Genomic DNA, 13,843 nt, shown 5'->3' on the forward strand with positions numbered 1-13,843 from the left:
GATTTAGTCAGATCGGATCTCACGATGCGTGCAAGCGCCGAGTTTGATCAGACCTTGCAAAATTCACGAGAGTCCAAAAATTTCAAATCCAAGATCTTGCTTCTGTTATAATGACCCTTTTATATATATTTACACCTTTTTATCTGTTGTTTTGTATTCAAACACAATCGTAAATGTTTGTAGAGGTGAAAATAGAAATAACTTTTTCGCTCGCTATCTATAGAACTGTGTCAGTTCATGCATATTAAAAGAAGTAGTCCAAAATATACAATAGATAAGGTACAATACGGTGTTTACTGCCTATTATTATTTATTTGTGACAAACAAGATATTATAGTTATATAATAAATATAGTAATCCATAAATAATTCGTCAAAACTAGTATTATCTTTTCAATAATTAAAGGTCACTTGATTTCACCACAAATTGGACTTATGTATTATTCTGTAATAGCATGGTTGATTTGTGTCAAAACTACAAAATAATAATGTTATAAAAATGATCCTTTATCGTAAATTTCGTATACTGCCTGCAAAGTATTTCAACCGTCACAAAAGATATGAACAATTTCCAACTGGTGTATATATATAACATGTACACTATTAATTATCTATTATTATATTGATCAGTAAATTTAAGTAAAAGACTTTTGAAGTGTTGTTGAACATAAACTATTCATATTCTGTATATTCTTTTCAAAGGCATTTAATTTATATCATTTAATGTACAATATTTCCTATCTGTAATGTGTGTACTTTGAAAATGAAAAACAAAAACCTGATTAATTTGATGGTTGTCTCCATGTAGGGGCAAATAGGCTTTTAATGACTTCTACTTATACACAACTCAATGAATCTTTATCAAACTTTGTTTGTAGCACTATCATGAGGTACTTTTTAAATAGTGGCACCTAGCACTTCTTAGGAGTGGTAAGAGCCGACTGTAACTATCAGGTCTTTTGCGGCTGTGATTTCAAAATACAGTTCTTTTACAGACGTTTTACAGCTCTAAAACAGGTTCTTTCGTACAGGATAGTTAAATGGTATAAAACTGACATTAGCATTACAGACTGCATCGTCTCAGGACTGTATACGCTACCAAACTTTCACACAGACCGACATAGCCAAACATTTTTAGCATTCTTTGCCTCCATGATTTCTTATTGATTTATTACCCTGATTAACTATAAGAAAGATTATCTACGTAACCAAGTGTACCTCATATCTGGAAACGTCATTTCGGGTATTTGAAAAACACAATTTCTTCTTTTAATAAAGCAGACGATTTCAACATCATAATAATAATTCCACCCACCTGATTGTTCCAAGATCAATATCATCTGAAGTCTATATTCTGTTCGGTTTATTCGTCTTACAAGGATTTTAACTGCAGATATATATATTTTTAAGTGTAACAGTAGGGTTACCGTAATCGTAAACTACTAAGTTCTTACCTAAATTTTACCACAAACCGTCCGAACATTAAAAACGATATAACAAAACCCTGAAAATACTTCGTAAACTTGAGATCTTGAACAATCCGTATTAGATGGGGTTGTACTGTATGCAAAATGTATTTTTTATAAGATGTTACAATGCCTAAATCGTACATTTCAGTGCAGACTCAATAAGTCCAGGCGTCGACTCTTATCTTTAAATTTTTGGTAAAATTTAGTTATATGAGTGAAACGTTTTAATTGTGTAAATAATGGCGATAAATGGAACCAGTACCGTTACCTATCATGATCATACTCAATCTAACGGAAAATATTTTTCGTGTTTGTATGCTATATGCTTTTGTGAAACTGAGTCAAACATTCAAAAAATAACATTGCCATGTAAATGATGGAATGTATAGAATTCATCGCCCACTTGTATATTGAAGTTCATAGTTTCAGATACCCTCTCTGAATTCCAGTTTGTTTGTTCAGTCCGTTGTTTTCTTGTAGACCCGTTATTTAAACTTTGCACCGTACGTCACCACTTTTCATGGAGTTATATTCTGTGTGTCATTGAAAGTCCGTCGAAAGAATAGTTAATTATATCAATTTGTGTCTCTAAGTTATTTTTAGTACATTAAACATGTGTTTATTTTGAGTTCTTATCAACCATCCACTACTGTCCATGAACTCAATCAAACTGAGCCTGAAATATTTTCTCGTTGGGTGAACTGGGGTTTTTCCACTTTTTTAGTTATTTCATCAGCGCTACATTGTTTGCGCCATATGGAGGCCGTACAATGTCTCTGACTTTCAGTCAGAGCTGCTTTATTTCGATCTCTTCATATCGTTTAGTTTGGCATTTTTATTGTGATAGTGCTATGTCTTTAAGCTTAGAAGCTAGAAGGGGCTAGAATGCGTGGATAGCAGGCTTGTTAATAATTATAATGTACTCGCAAAAGTAATGCATTAAATTAGCATAACTTAGAAGAAAATGGCATTAAATTAGCATTAGCAGTTCTCATTTTTGTCAAAATAACGCGTTAAATTAGCACAACATAGGATGCATAAGCATTTGCATTACTTTTTGTGAATCATTGCTTGTTATAATCGCATACACTATTTGTTATTTTTCATATAATCATTTTAGTTTACCTAGGTCATTCATAGTTAAATACATGTATGACTTCCTTGTAATATATCTGAATTTTTCTTTTACCATTACTTTATGAAAAATACTCACGTTGAAGTCCAGCATTCATAAGCATTTTAATTGTAAGAGAAAAAGTCAAATACCTGTTTAATTGCTCTCTAACAGCCTAATTTGACATGCCATTTAAAAGCTAGCTGCCTTAAGGTCTTTAACATCACTATCAGTGGATATTTTAATTGATTAAAAGGTGCCTAAAAGGTGTCAACAGTTGAAAATAGACTGTTTGATATTTTGGTTAACAAAACTAATTATGTTACACTTAATACCCCAGTCACACATACGGCGCGGATAGCTACGTCTAGCCACGGACAGAAACGTAGTAATCCGTATCGATCCGTACCTGAGCCGTACCTTAAAGTAGTAACCTGTATCAGTCCGTACCAATCCGTACGGCTCAGGTACGGATCGGTACGAATTACTACGTTTCTATCCGAAGCTAAACGTAGCTATCCGCGCCGTATGTGTGACTGTGGTATTAATGGCTATAATAAATTTTACTTTGGAGCTGTCCCAGGTATTAAATCTATTGTTCAAAATCTTTCAGGTGTGCACTGAAAAAAGGCAATTATACCATTAAACAGTTTGACAAAATCATACAACAAACTATTAAAGAAATGTGATAATCAGTGTAAATAACAGCATACGTACATGTATGTATTATGTTTTTTCCCAGTGATGCAGAAAATAATGCGTAAGTAATGCTAAGCAATAGCATTAGCATTACAAACTTTGGCATTGAATTAGCATTATTTTTAGTGTTAAAATTGTGGCATTAATAATTACTTGGCGTAATTACTTGGCATTATTTAAAACAAATAATGCATTGCTAATGCATTAGCATTAGCATTACTACAACCCTATTGGATGGTAGTTTGCATTTCAGTAACCGTCCACGAACATGCTCAATCAAAAAGAGCCTTTTGTTTATGTCGCGTTGAACGACCTGTATTTTTTAACAGTTTTCTTCAGTATCATCCCATTCTTTTTTGCAGTACATAACGTTGCTTTGAATAAGCCGGCGACATTCTCTTCTAATGGTTCCGAAGCAGTAACACAGCTGTCTATGAGTGGTTGTTTTGAATCTAAACGGGACTTCCAACCTTGGTGGATGGTTGATTTACAGGGAGTGTTCCATCTTGATCGAATCGTTATATATCTGTATCCAGGTTTACATATAAAGAAATAATATTAATTGATAGCTTTGGTACTTTTCCCTATCAATATAAATACTGAAATCTTCCTATATTATCACAACTTATATTTAAGAAAAGCTTCTTTCTTTTCACTTCAGTTTGTTTTTCATCATTTCTGCCATAATGTTGAATATAAAAATCTTTCATAACCAAACCCTAAGGCAATACCAAACTGAGTAATAGTTCTTCGAAAAAATTTCTTTTAAAAGGGAGCAAGGGAGCGAACGAGCGAATTCGTTTTCAATTTAGGCGGCTAGATTTTTCTCAACTTAGACCTTTGAAGAGGCGGATATGATATTACTTGAAGTTAACATTTCTTTAGAAATTATAATTGATAATTTAACAAAGAAATCAAAAGTTACAGCGTGACTAACACAGTAAATAGCTTATCTAATACTTTAAAGACTACATGAGTGTTTTACAAATAAAGTCTTGTCAACTGAATCCCTATATTATTCTGTGTATTTTCTAAATTTTGCTTTTTTCTATACTGACCTGAAGGCGTGCCCCTTTATCTGCACACTTAGGAAAAGGAATATTTAAGACAAAACGGGCACCTGTGTGGAACCAAATATGTTCTGAAACCCAGTTATATGGCTTCGACACATGAACACTTTGTGCCCTGGTGAAACTAGAACTCGCAGAGGCGAGGGAAAGTGATTAACCACTTGACTAGTTAGACAAAATAGAGTAGGGCATAAAAATGCTTTGGCGCTGGCGATGATTGTCCTAATCCTAGGAGGAATTATTTCTTAACAGATCATTCTAGCTTTAGTTTTTGTGGTAGAGGCTTATTTAAAGCAAAACTATTTTTGCTATGCTTTGATCGACCTTAAAATTTAGAGTTTAGCAGGTATGTTTTATTTTCAGTTTACTTTCAAAAGGATTTCGGCTGAGACAAATTAATATATCGGTCAGAGATCTGCAAACATTTTTAATACATGTATAACACTCAGCTTTGGCTCTAGATCTAACAAACTGAACTAGACAAACGACAGTAAATTGTTTGTAAAAAAGAATATCTGAACAGTGTTTAATCCGAATATTTGTAATTGCATCCATGTGCATGTATTACAGTTGGTCTGGGTTCTTTCTGTTGAACAATTCGCAGAATGTGACCACTTCATCACCTAGCGGGACTCCAAAGGTCATGTTTGGCACTTGCACGGACACAAAACACTCCAACCAATGATGAACAACCCTTTCATTCCTGACTTTTTGAGTTTGGTTCATCCAAGTTCAAATTTTCAAGTTTATTGATGAAGTCATTGCTCATTAAGGGCATCTGACAAAAACAACATAAACAGTAACAAAATAATGAAAATGGCAAAAAAAATCCGCTGTTTGTATTATTGTCGCATTAATTCCGATCAATATAAATTTGACGCATTAAAACGGCGATAAAACATGTTTTGCCGGTTATCAGACTGCATAATCAAAATAAATAGTTTTTCCGGAGATATACGTGTGGGCGGGTGAATTTTATGTTTTTCTATTATTTTTTTTCGAGATTGAGTTCATAAATGCGGTTGTTCCGACGAACGAGATATCAATTTGGTATGGCCTTAGAAAAGTATTAGCGTAACTCTTAACTTTTGGATTTGGGATTTGTAATTAATTCAACTAAATTATCATTGCAACATGGCGTTTTACAGAATATAATTCGTCGCATCACATTATTTTGCATTTTTATAAATATGAACGGAATGCCTTGTTGGACAGTCATAAATACTAACAAATAGCAAAATTAAAAGAAAACTTTCAAACTATACATAAGACTACTTTATGATGATTTCTTATTCATACATGTATCACATTGAAGATTTTGACATCCCTGTACGCGTTAAATTAGGCGCCAAGTTTAAACGCAACACATCCTTATTAAGTTTATCTAAAAAATTGTTTATCGATATCAGACACATTTTAGTCGAGTCGAGGAAGAGTGCCTTTCGAAACATTTTAACATTTTTGTTCCTAATTGAAGAATAATAATAATGATGAACAGAGGCACAACACGGCATAAATAAGCAAACAAAGGACAGCTTCTGGGGTCTGTATATTATTCGTAATCGGATATGGGAAAATGGTGGTGTATCTTATGTTGCTATATTCTACAAAGATTTATATTTTAAGAATGGGTGGTTGTGCTGTATCAGAAACAGTGACAGATATCGATGAAAAATGATGATAGTTTAACTTGTTTTATAAGTTTATGCATGGCTTGGAGTATTATTTCAATATAATACTGAGATTCAAATTTTTCAATAGGTGAGCTATGACGAACAATTCAGTATATATAAAATGGTTTTAAGGATACTTCTGTCTAGTATAGACAAAAATATGCATAGTTTGCCTAATATTTTATGTTTTGTCAATGCACTTCCTCTAGGCATAAACAGAAACAGAAATAGGGTTATCTGAAGATAACCCCTGAGCAGAAGATTTCAATTTTCATGTACGCGTTCAATTAGGCAATGGTTTACCGAGAATGTTGATGAGACTATTACAGCAGCGCACTAAAAAGCCTGAAAGAACTGAAAATTGATCTTTCGAACAATTTGGTGGACCAATTACATAACTATTAAGTTAAATGCATCTTCATCGTCTTGATCGACTGGTTATATACCCATTTCACGGTTTACATATTAAGAAGTCATACTGTTATAAAGCTTTTGCACATTTCCCTATCAAGATATGAAGACTTTGTATAAGTGCAATTGATAGTTTTATAAAAAGCTCCTTACTTTCTTTGATTTTTATTTTCTATCTTGTCACCATTAAGTTGAATATATTTTTCTTGTGCATAACCCAATATTACGAAAAGTAATATTATTACAGTTAACGTTTGGTTTCAACTCACATGGTGTTTTACTGAATATGATTCGTCACATTGCATTATTTTGCATTTTTATAAAAAAAAAATTTATATAAATGAAACATGTATCTTGGTGTACAGTCATAGATATTTTCAAATAACAAAATTCAAAGACAACTTGCAAAGTTTAAACTTTATGACTACGTTTTGTAGGATGATATTTTATGCCTATCACATCGGAGTGTCTTTGTACTTATTTAAGTAGTCTTATTGATATTAACCATATCTTTACAATCATCGAGTATTTTTTTTTAATTATTGTTCGGAACTCTATAAAATAATCTAGACAACTTTAAATTGAAAGATGCCACTGATACGGGTTGCCGCGCTGACAAATCTCCTATACACAAATAACTACCGATCTTCTCTTTTTCGTAGTGCTCACAAATCTAGTTCTATTACTTAAGAATATTAGTTTCTAATTTCTACACTTAATTGTTACGTATTATGGTCGTTGAGCTGATTTACACACTGAATATTTGTTTAAAAAGTTTCTAAAATGCGGTAGAAATAGTATATGTGACATTCAGGAAACGTTCTACGAAAGACTACCGTGGCCGCACCTGCCCTTATTAATTTAATTCAAAAGTAAGTTTATCGATATAAAACAGACTTCAGTAGAGGGAGGATTCCCGAAACTTTCAACCGTTTGTTGCTCTAAAGTGAAGAACTTAGACCTACAGAGGCTCAAAACTGCATGAATATTTCAATAAGTAAACAAACGACAAGTTTCCAGAATATGTATATGATATTTTGAAATCTGATATGGGAATATTGTATTGTCTCGGATTGAACTTATAAGCACAAGACGTTATGCTTTATCAGAAACAGTGACAAAGATCGTAAAAAAAATGATAGTTTAACTTGTTTGCATGGCGTGGAGTTTCATTTCATTACAATATTGATTTTCAGATTTTCAATGGGAATTAGTTAATATTTTGGTATATAAAAAGGCTTAATATTTGATGGTTTTTACATAAATTATCAATTCACTGTTTCCAGACAAAGAACTCCATTACACCTAAGTAGAGGATTTTGACATTCCTGCAATCATTCTAAATTTCTATGGTGCAACGGGAATGTTGATGAGATTTTTACAGCAGCACACTTAAAAGAGCCTGAAATAGCTAAAACTAGATCTGTCGGACAAATGATGGAAACTGGACCAATGACCAAAAAAATTAAAGCATCTGTGTTGTCTAAGCGTTGTTGAATGTTTAATCCATGTATCCTGTAAGCGTTTAAAATTGGACATAGGTGACAATGACAGGCTGATCATTGAACATTACACAATACGCATTATGCAAAAATTTAAAAACCTATCGAATCAAGCAATTTCAAGTTTGCACAAATATTGCATTTGCCTGCGTATTTACCTGTATTGTATTTTCAATACATTATGTAAACAATGTGTAAAATTATCTATCATGTTTATTATTTATTATTCAGAAGAGGCGCCTGGAATGTTTGCAACTATGCAGAAGGTATATGGTACGTCATTTATCAAATAACTTGTGTTATTTCGAAATTTGTAATTACTTTTTTTATTGCATCAGTGTGGTAAAATTTTAAGGAGTCTCTTCTTAAATATATACAGTTCTATACAAAAAAAATAAGAAGAACACAGACGTATTCAGAAAATTCAGGTAAATCAGTTTCTGACAGAGTACACAAGTATGAATACCAAATACAGCTTAGACATAAATCAAAACATGTAAAGAATAATGTCATCCATGTTCATGTGGAGTTGTGAAACGGGCATTTTGCGCAGTGTTGTGCAACCGAAATGAGTTCAAGCTACTTTTTAAATGCAGTCAGTGTTAAGCTTCCCTCATCTTGGTGGGAAGAGAATTCCAAACAGGGACACTTTGCCATCACGGTTCTTTTGTACACCTCCTGACAATGTTTTTTGTGGTCTTAGATTGTTTATTCGTCTTGACTTTTCTATCATATCTCTTAAAATAGCTGGTCATTAATTGTGTTTGACCCTATGTAAGTCACAATACCCGCACGAGATCGCTCGGCTATCGCAGTGGGTAGATAACAATTCTATAAAACAAAAATTTTAAAGTCGATTTCGCTTTCAAACTTGATAGATGTAATGACTTTTCGGACAGGGACTGGCAAGCCGAGGCCAACGCCCTTCACCCGAATTTTGTCTACATTCTCACAAACAGACAAAAACCTGTTTATTTCTATACAGTTGCTTTTTTTTTATGTCGCAATTCTTAGATATATGCTGTTTTAAAATAGCCATAGACATCTAAATACCTGTTGACTTTCAACATATAAACAAATATTACTTTAATGAATAATCTTGCACAACACTTTGTCGTGATAAAATACAGCAGATGAAACACTGCAACTACACCTAAAACTTAGTCGGGATTGAATTTTTGTCAGTAAACCCTTCAAGGTGTAACTTAGCTTGTCCCTTCTGTTAATTATTTTGCTTATATATCCCGGTTCTATTGATTAGGATTTTAGTTTGTTGTCATTTCATTGCCTGTTGCGAAGAAACTCGGTTATTATTTTGCATAGTTTAAGTCCTATGCTTCGAAAGAATCTTAGCATACTAATTGCAGTGTTTGAATGTCTTGTGATGGCAGTAAAAGATCTGTTCGTATTTTTGTCTCGTCACAAATCTTACTTACAGCTTTGTAGCCGTACGTTGCACGGTTTCCTTATGTTTCCTGACTTGGAATCGAACTCGAATCGCTGGCTTTTCAGTCTGACCTGCTAACCACTAGCTGCTGACTCATTTTAATTGCATTTTAAACGGTGTGGTTTACAATGTGTAATCATCTGACTCCAAACAAATTATATTTTCATCATATTCCAAAACAAAACAATCACGCAAATACACACAAGTTTTAAATATTTTAATCATATCTTCAATAGTTCGTCAAAATAACCACTTAAATCTCTAGGAAAGTAGAGAAGCCTTAAATTAATCTGAAAGATAAATATTTTCGTTAGGTTAATTTAGATATATATTAAATATATTCATTGTAACACTATTTCCGAACTGGAATTGATCGCGTAACTTCATTTATCCATATTACAATATAATAGCCTGTGAACACTTAATCAGTTGATAAACTCGACCACATTTATATCTCTGTCAAGATTAAAGATATGATCAGTATAATCAAAACTTTTTTGTGAATGGGGAGGAGACTATATTTGGAAAAAATATTTTATAAGTTTTTGTACAAAAGGACCTAACAACGATTTTTTTTGTTCCTATCTCTTTTTCAAAATATATAAGAAAAAATAATTAGTGTTAAAATTCATAAAGATCCAGGAATTTTTTGGCATTTTCATAAATATATTTGTACGAATTGAATCTTACCTTTGTGTACAGTCATATTGACAAAATTAAAAAAAAAACTGGCAAAGTTTAAACTATAAGTGTACGTTTTGTATTATATTTCATGCATAACACATTGAAGTGTCTTTGTACTTATGTAAGTAGTCTTACTAACATTAATCATATCTTTAAGATCATCGAATACCCTTTTTACCTCGGCCACACCTGTTCTTATTAATTTAACTCAAAAGTAACTTTCCCTGCCGTTACATGACTGAAATACTGTGGAAAAAAAAATGTATTAAACTAAAAAAAAAACAAATAAAAGTAAGTTCGTAAAATACTTAATGTATATCTAACTTCAGTAGAGGAAGGAGCTTTTTTCGAAGCTTTCAACCGTTTCTTGTTGTTTTTAAGTATATAACTCGAAGCTACAGAGGCTCAACACTACATCGATAAGAAAACAAACGAAACGTTTCTAGAATTTGTAAATGACATTTTGAAATCGGATATGGGAAAAATTGTGTTGTCTCAGATACGCACAAGACGTTATACTATATAAGAAACAGTGATAAAGATCGTGACAAATCGATGATAGTTTAACTTGTTTGCATGGCGTGGAGTTCCATTTGATAACAATACTGATATTCAGTTTTTCAATAGGAAATTATTAACATTTCAGTATATATTTAAAATGCTTTAAGGGTACTTTCAAACATCGGTAAACAAAAAATATGCATAGTCTGTTTCAAGAATAATTTGCTTAATATTTGATGTTTTTATCAATGCACTGTTTCAAGACAAACACCGGAACAAAAGCTGAGCTATCTGAAGTCTAGAAAAATAAACTCCATAACCCCTAAGTAGAGGATTTGGACATTTTTGCACGCGTTCATAATTGTTATAATGGTAAACTGGGAATGCTGATTAGACTATTACTGCAGCACACTGCAGCACACTTAAAGATCCTGAAATAGCTAAAATTAGATCTGCCGGACAATGATGGAAACTGGACCAAACAAATTTACGCATCGTCTTTGTCTTGATCTAAACGTTGTTGAATGCTTTATCAATGTATCCTGTAATGCGTCTGAAAATGATCTAGGAGACAATGAAATGCTGATCATTGAACATAACACATTTGTAATATGCACAAATTTGAATACGTATCGAATCAAGTAGTTTCATGCAAACATTTTGCAATCATATAAGGCAAGATATTGCATTTGGCCGCATATTTACCTGTATTATATTTTTAAAACATAATATATACAATGTGTAAAACTATCTATAATGTTTATCATTTATTTTTTTATAAGAACCGCCTGGGTTAGATTTCTTGTCGCATAAGGCAAATGGTAAGTACACTTTTCACATAACTTGTGTTAATTTGTTTTCCCAAATTTGTAATTACTTTTTAATGGCATGAGTGTGCTTGATTTTTAAAAAGTCTTTTCTTGACATTACGGTTCTTTTGCACACCACAGTGCGAATCCTAGAGGTCTTAGATTTTTAGTTGTCTTGACTTTTCTATCATATCCCTTAAAATGACTCGTCATTGATTATGTACGACCCGATATAAGTCACAATACCCGCACGAGACCGCTCGCCTATCGCAGTAGGTAGATAACAATACTATAAAATCAATAAATTATTCCAAAGTAGATTTAGATATCCAACGCTTGATTTAAAATGTCCTTGACGATTTGATGGAAGATGTTTACTAGTATTCGGAGTAATTCAGCCTCTTCCTCTCATTCATGTAAAACTTCTGTCGGGTTATTTTAGGAAGGACAGCATAGAATGCAGAAACGCTGGTTAGGTCATGGGCCATGGGTCATGTATCCGCTGTTTAATAACAGAAATATTTTGATAGAAAGTTAAACCAACTTCTGAACCCGTAAAGTTAAAAACTTATTCTATTTATCTCCATCACACTATATGCCATGTCTAGATGGTATGAGGTACTCTGCAATCTGCCTGCTTAGCTCAGTAGGTAAGAGCGTAGGTCTACGCATCGCGGGGTCGTGAGTTCGATCCTTGGCCGGGGCGTGTGTTCTCCGTGACTATTTGATAAACGACATTATGTCTGAAATCATTAGTCCTCCACCTCTGATTCATGTGGGGAAGTTGGCAGTTACTTGCGGAGAACAGGTTTGTGCTGGTACAGAATTTAGGAACACTGGTTAGGTTAACTGCCCGTCGTTACATGAAGGCGTTAAAACCAAAACAAACAAACAAACAATCTTATTCAAGCCCATTAATGCTTTCAGCCAAACCTATTATTCAACTTGAATTTTTAGTTTAATTCTATATAATGTTGATTTAATTTGATTGACCTTTACAACAAAAGTCATTATTTGACGAAGTTAAAACTGGATCTTCTTCTTTTGTTTAATATGCATTTATAATATTTTATAATAATGTACTTAAATCAGTTGATGACTCGACTACATTTACATCTCTTTTAGTATTAAAAGATATAATTAAAACTTCTGACATATATGACAAAAAACTAATTTGTGTTAAAATTCATAAAGATCTATTAATGAGTTACTTTTCCAAGAATTCATGAATTTATGAACTATTAAAAGGCAGTAATTCCGAAGTAACTGAACTGACCCTGAAAAAATATGTACACACACCGTTACCCTGTAGTGAGCTAAATTTGTGTTAAAGTTCATGAAGATCCTTAATTGGATTACTATGTAATATGGTAACTTATGGATTATAAAAAGGTAAAGGTCATTAACTCTAACTAAGTTATGACTGTCATCCTGATGGCACGTGCATCCCTGCCTATAGTGATTTACATTTTATTAAATTCATGAAATCAATCAATTGGTTCCTTAGATACAGTAAAAATCCATTCTTTTTACCGGGGAAACTTGAACAAATAATTACCTCAACACCCTTATACTCTCTGGAGAAATATATTTCTTTTATATTATTATTTACTATATCTGGTAATGACATTAAAATGAGAAAACAGGGTACATCTTTTTGCATCAATCACAACCTAATTAGTTTTAAATTAATTAATTTTAATTCCATTCCTAGTCAGCTTCCTGGAATAATAAGTCCTGAAGTCATATGAAAAGGCGTGGTCGTGACCCCGGTGGGGACAGAACCCACAGTTTATCCACTAGGGAACCTCTACCTCTCCCCTTAAACCGTTTGGTAGTGAAATTTACGAAATCTGATATTTCTAGAACTAATTTCTAGGACCATAAAGTTTTGCATCATTTTTTTTTTCTCATTCATGTAAGGTAAATATCAGTCTAGAAGACTTGCCAATTTCTATGAGTGATATTAAAATAATAGTTAATGGTAGATTTCTTTTCTTTCCAATATATTGTTTATTAATAAGATACATTACTTGTCTTGCATGTATCCTTCCCGATGGATAAAGAAATCATGCATCATACATCATACAAATTTAAAAAGACGTGTTGCAAAAGTAGATTCATAGATATTCTGATGTGCTCTTATATTTCTAAACTCAAACATACTCAATGGAAGTTTTAAATTTGCGGACAATATAACTAATGGTATTGCAAAGCAGCAATTTATTGCTGATCACTTTACGTACTTATAGTATTACCTTTGAAATGCGTAAACAGTTGTCTGTCTTTTATGTCACTTTAGAAATCAAGTATGAATACTGTATATATTGATGTATGATGTATCGTATATCATATAGGTAACATAAACATAACTTCCTAAAGTACACAATTGTAATTTGTAAAATTTAGCAAGAACTATGAGGCTTACTGTAAAATAATGTAATTGTAAATTTAGTTTCTTTGTA

This window comes from Mercenaria mercenaria, unplaced genomic scaffold (assembly GCF_021730395.1).
Source record: "Mercenaria mercenaria strain notata unplaced genomic scaffold, MADL_Memer_1 contig_2817, whole genome shotgun sequence".
Lineage (NCBI taxonomy): Eukaryota > Metazoa > Mollusca > Bivalvia > Venerida > Veneridae > Mercenaria > Mercenaria mercenaria.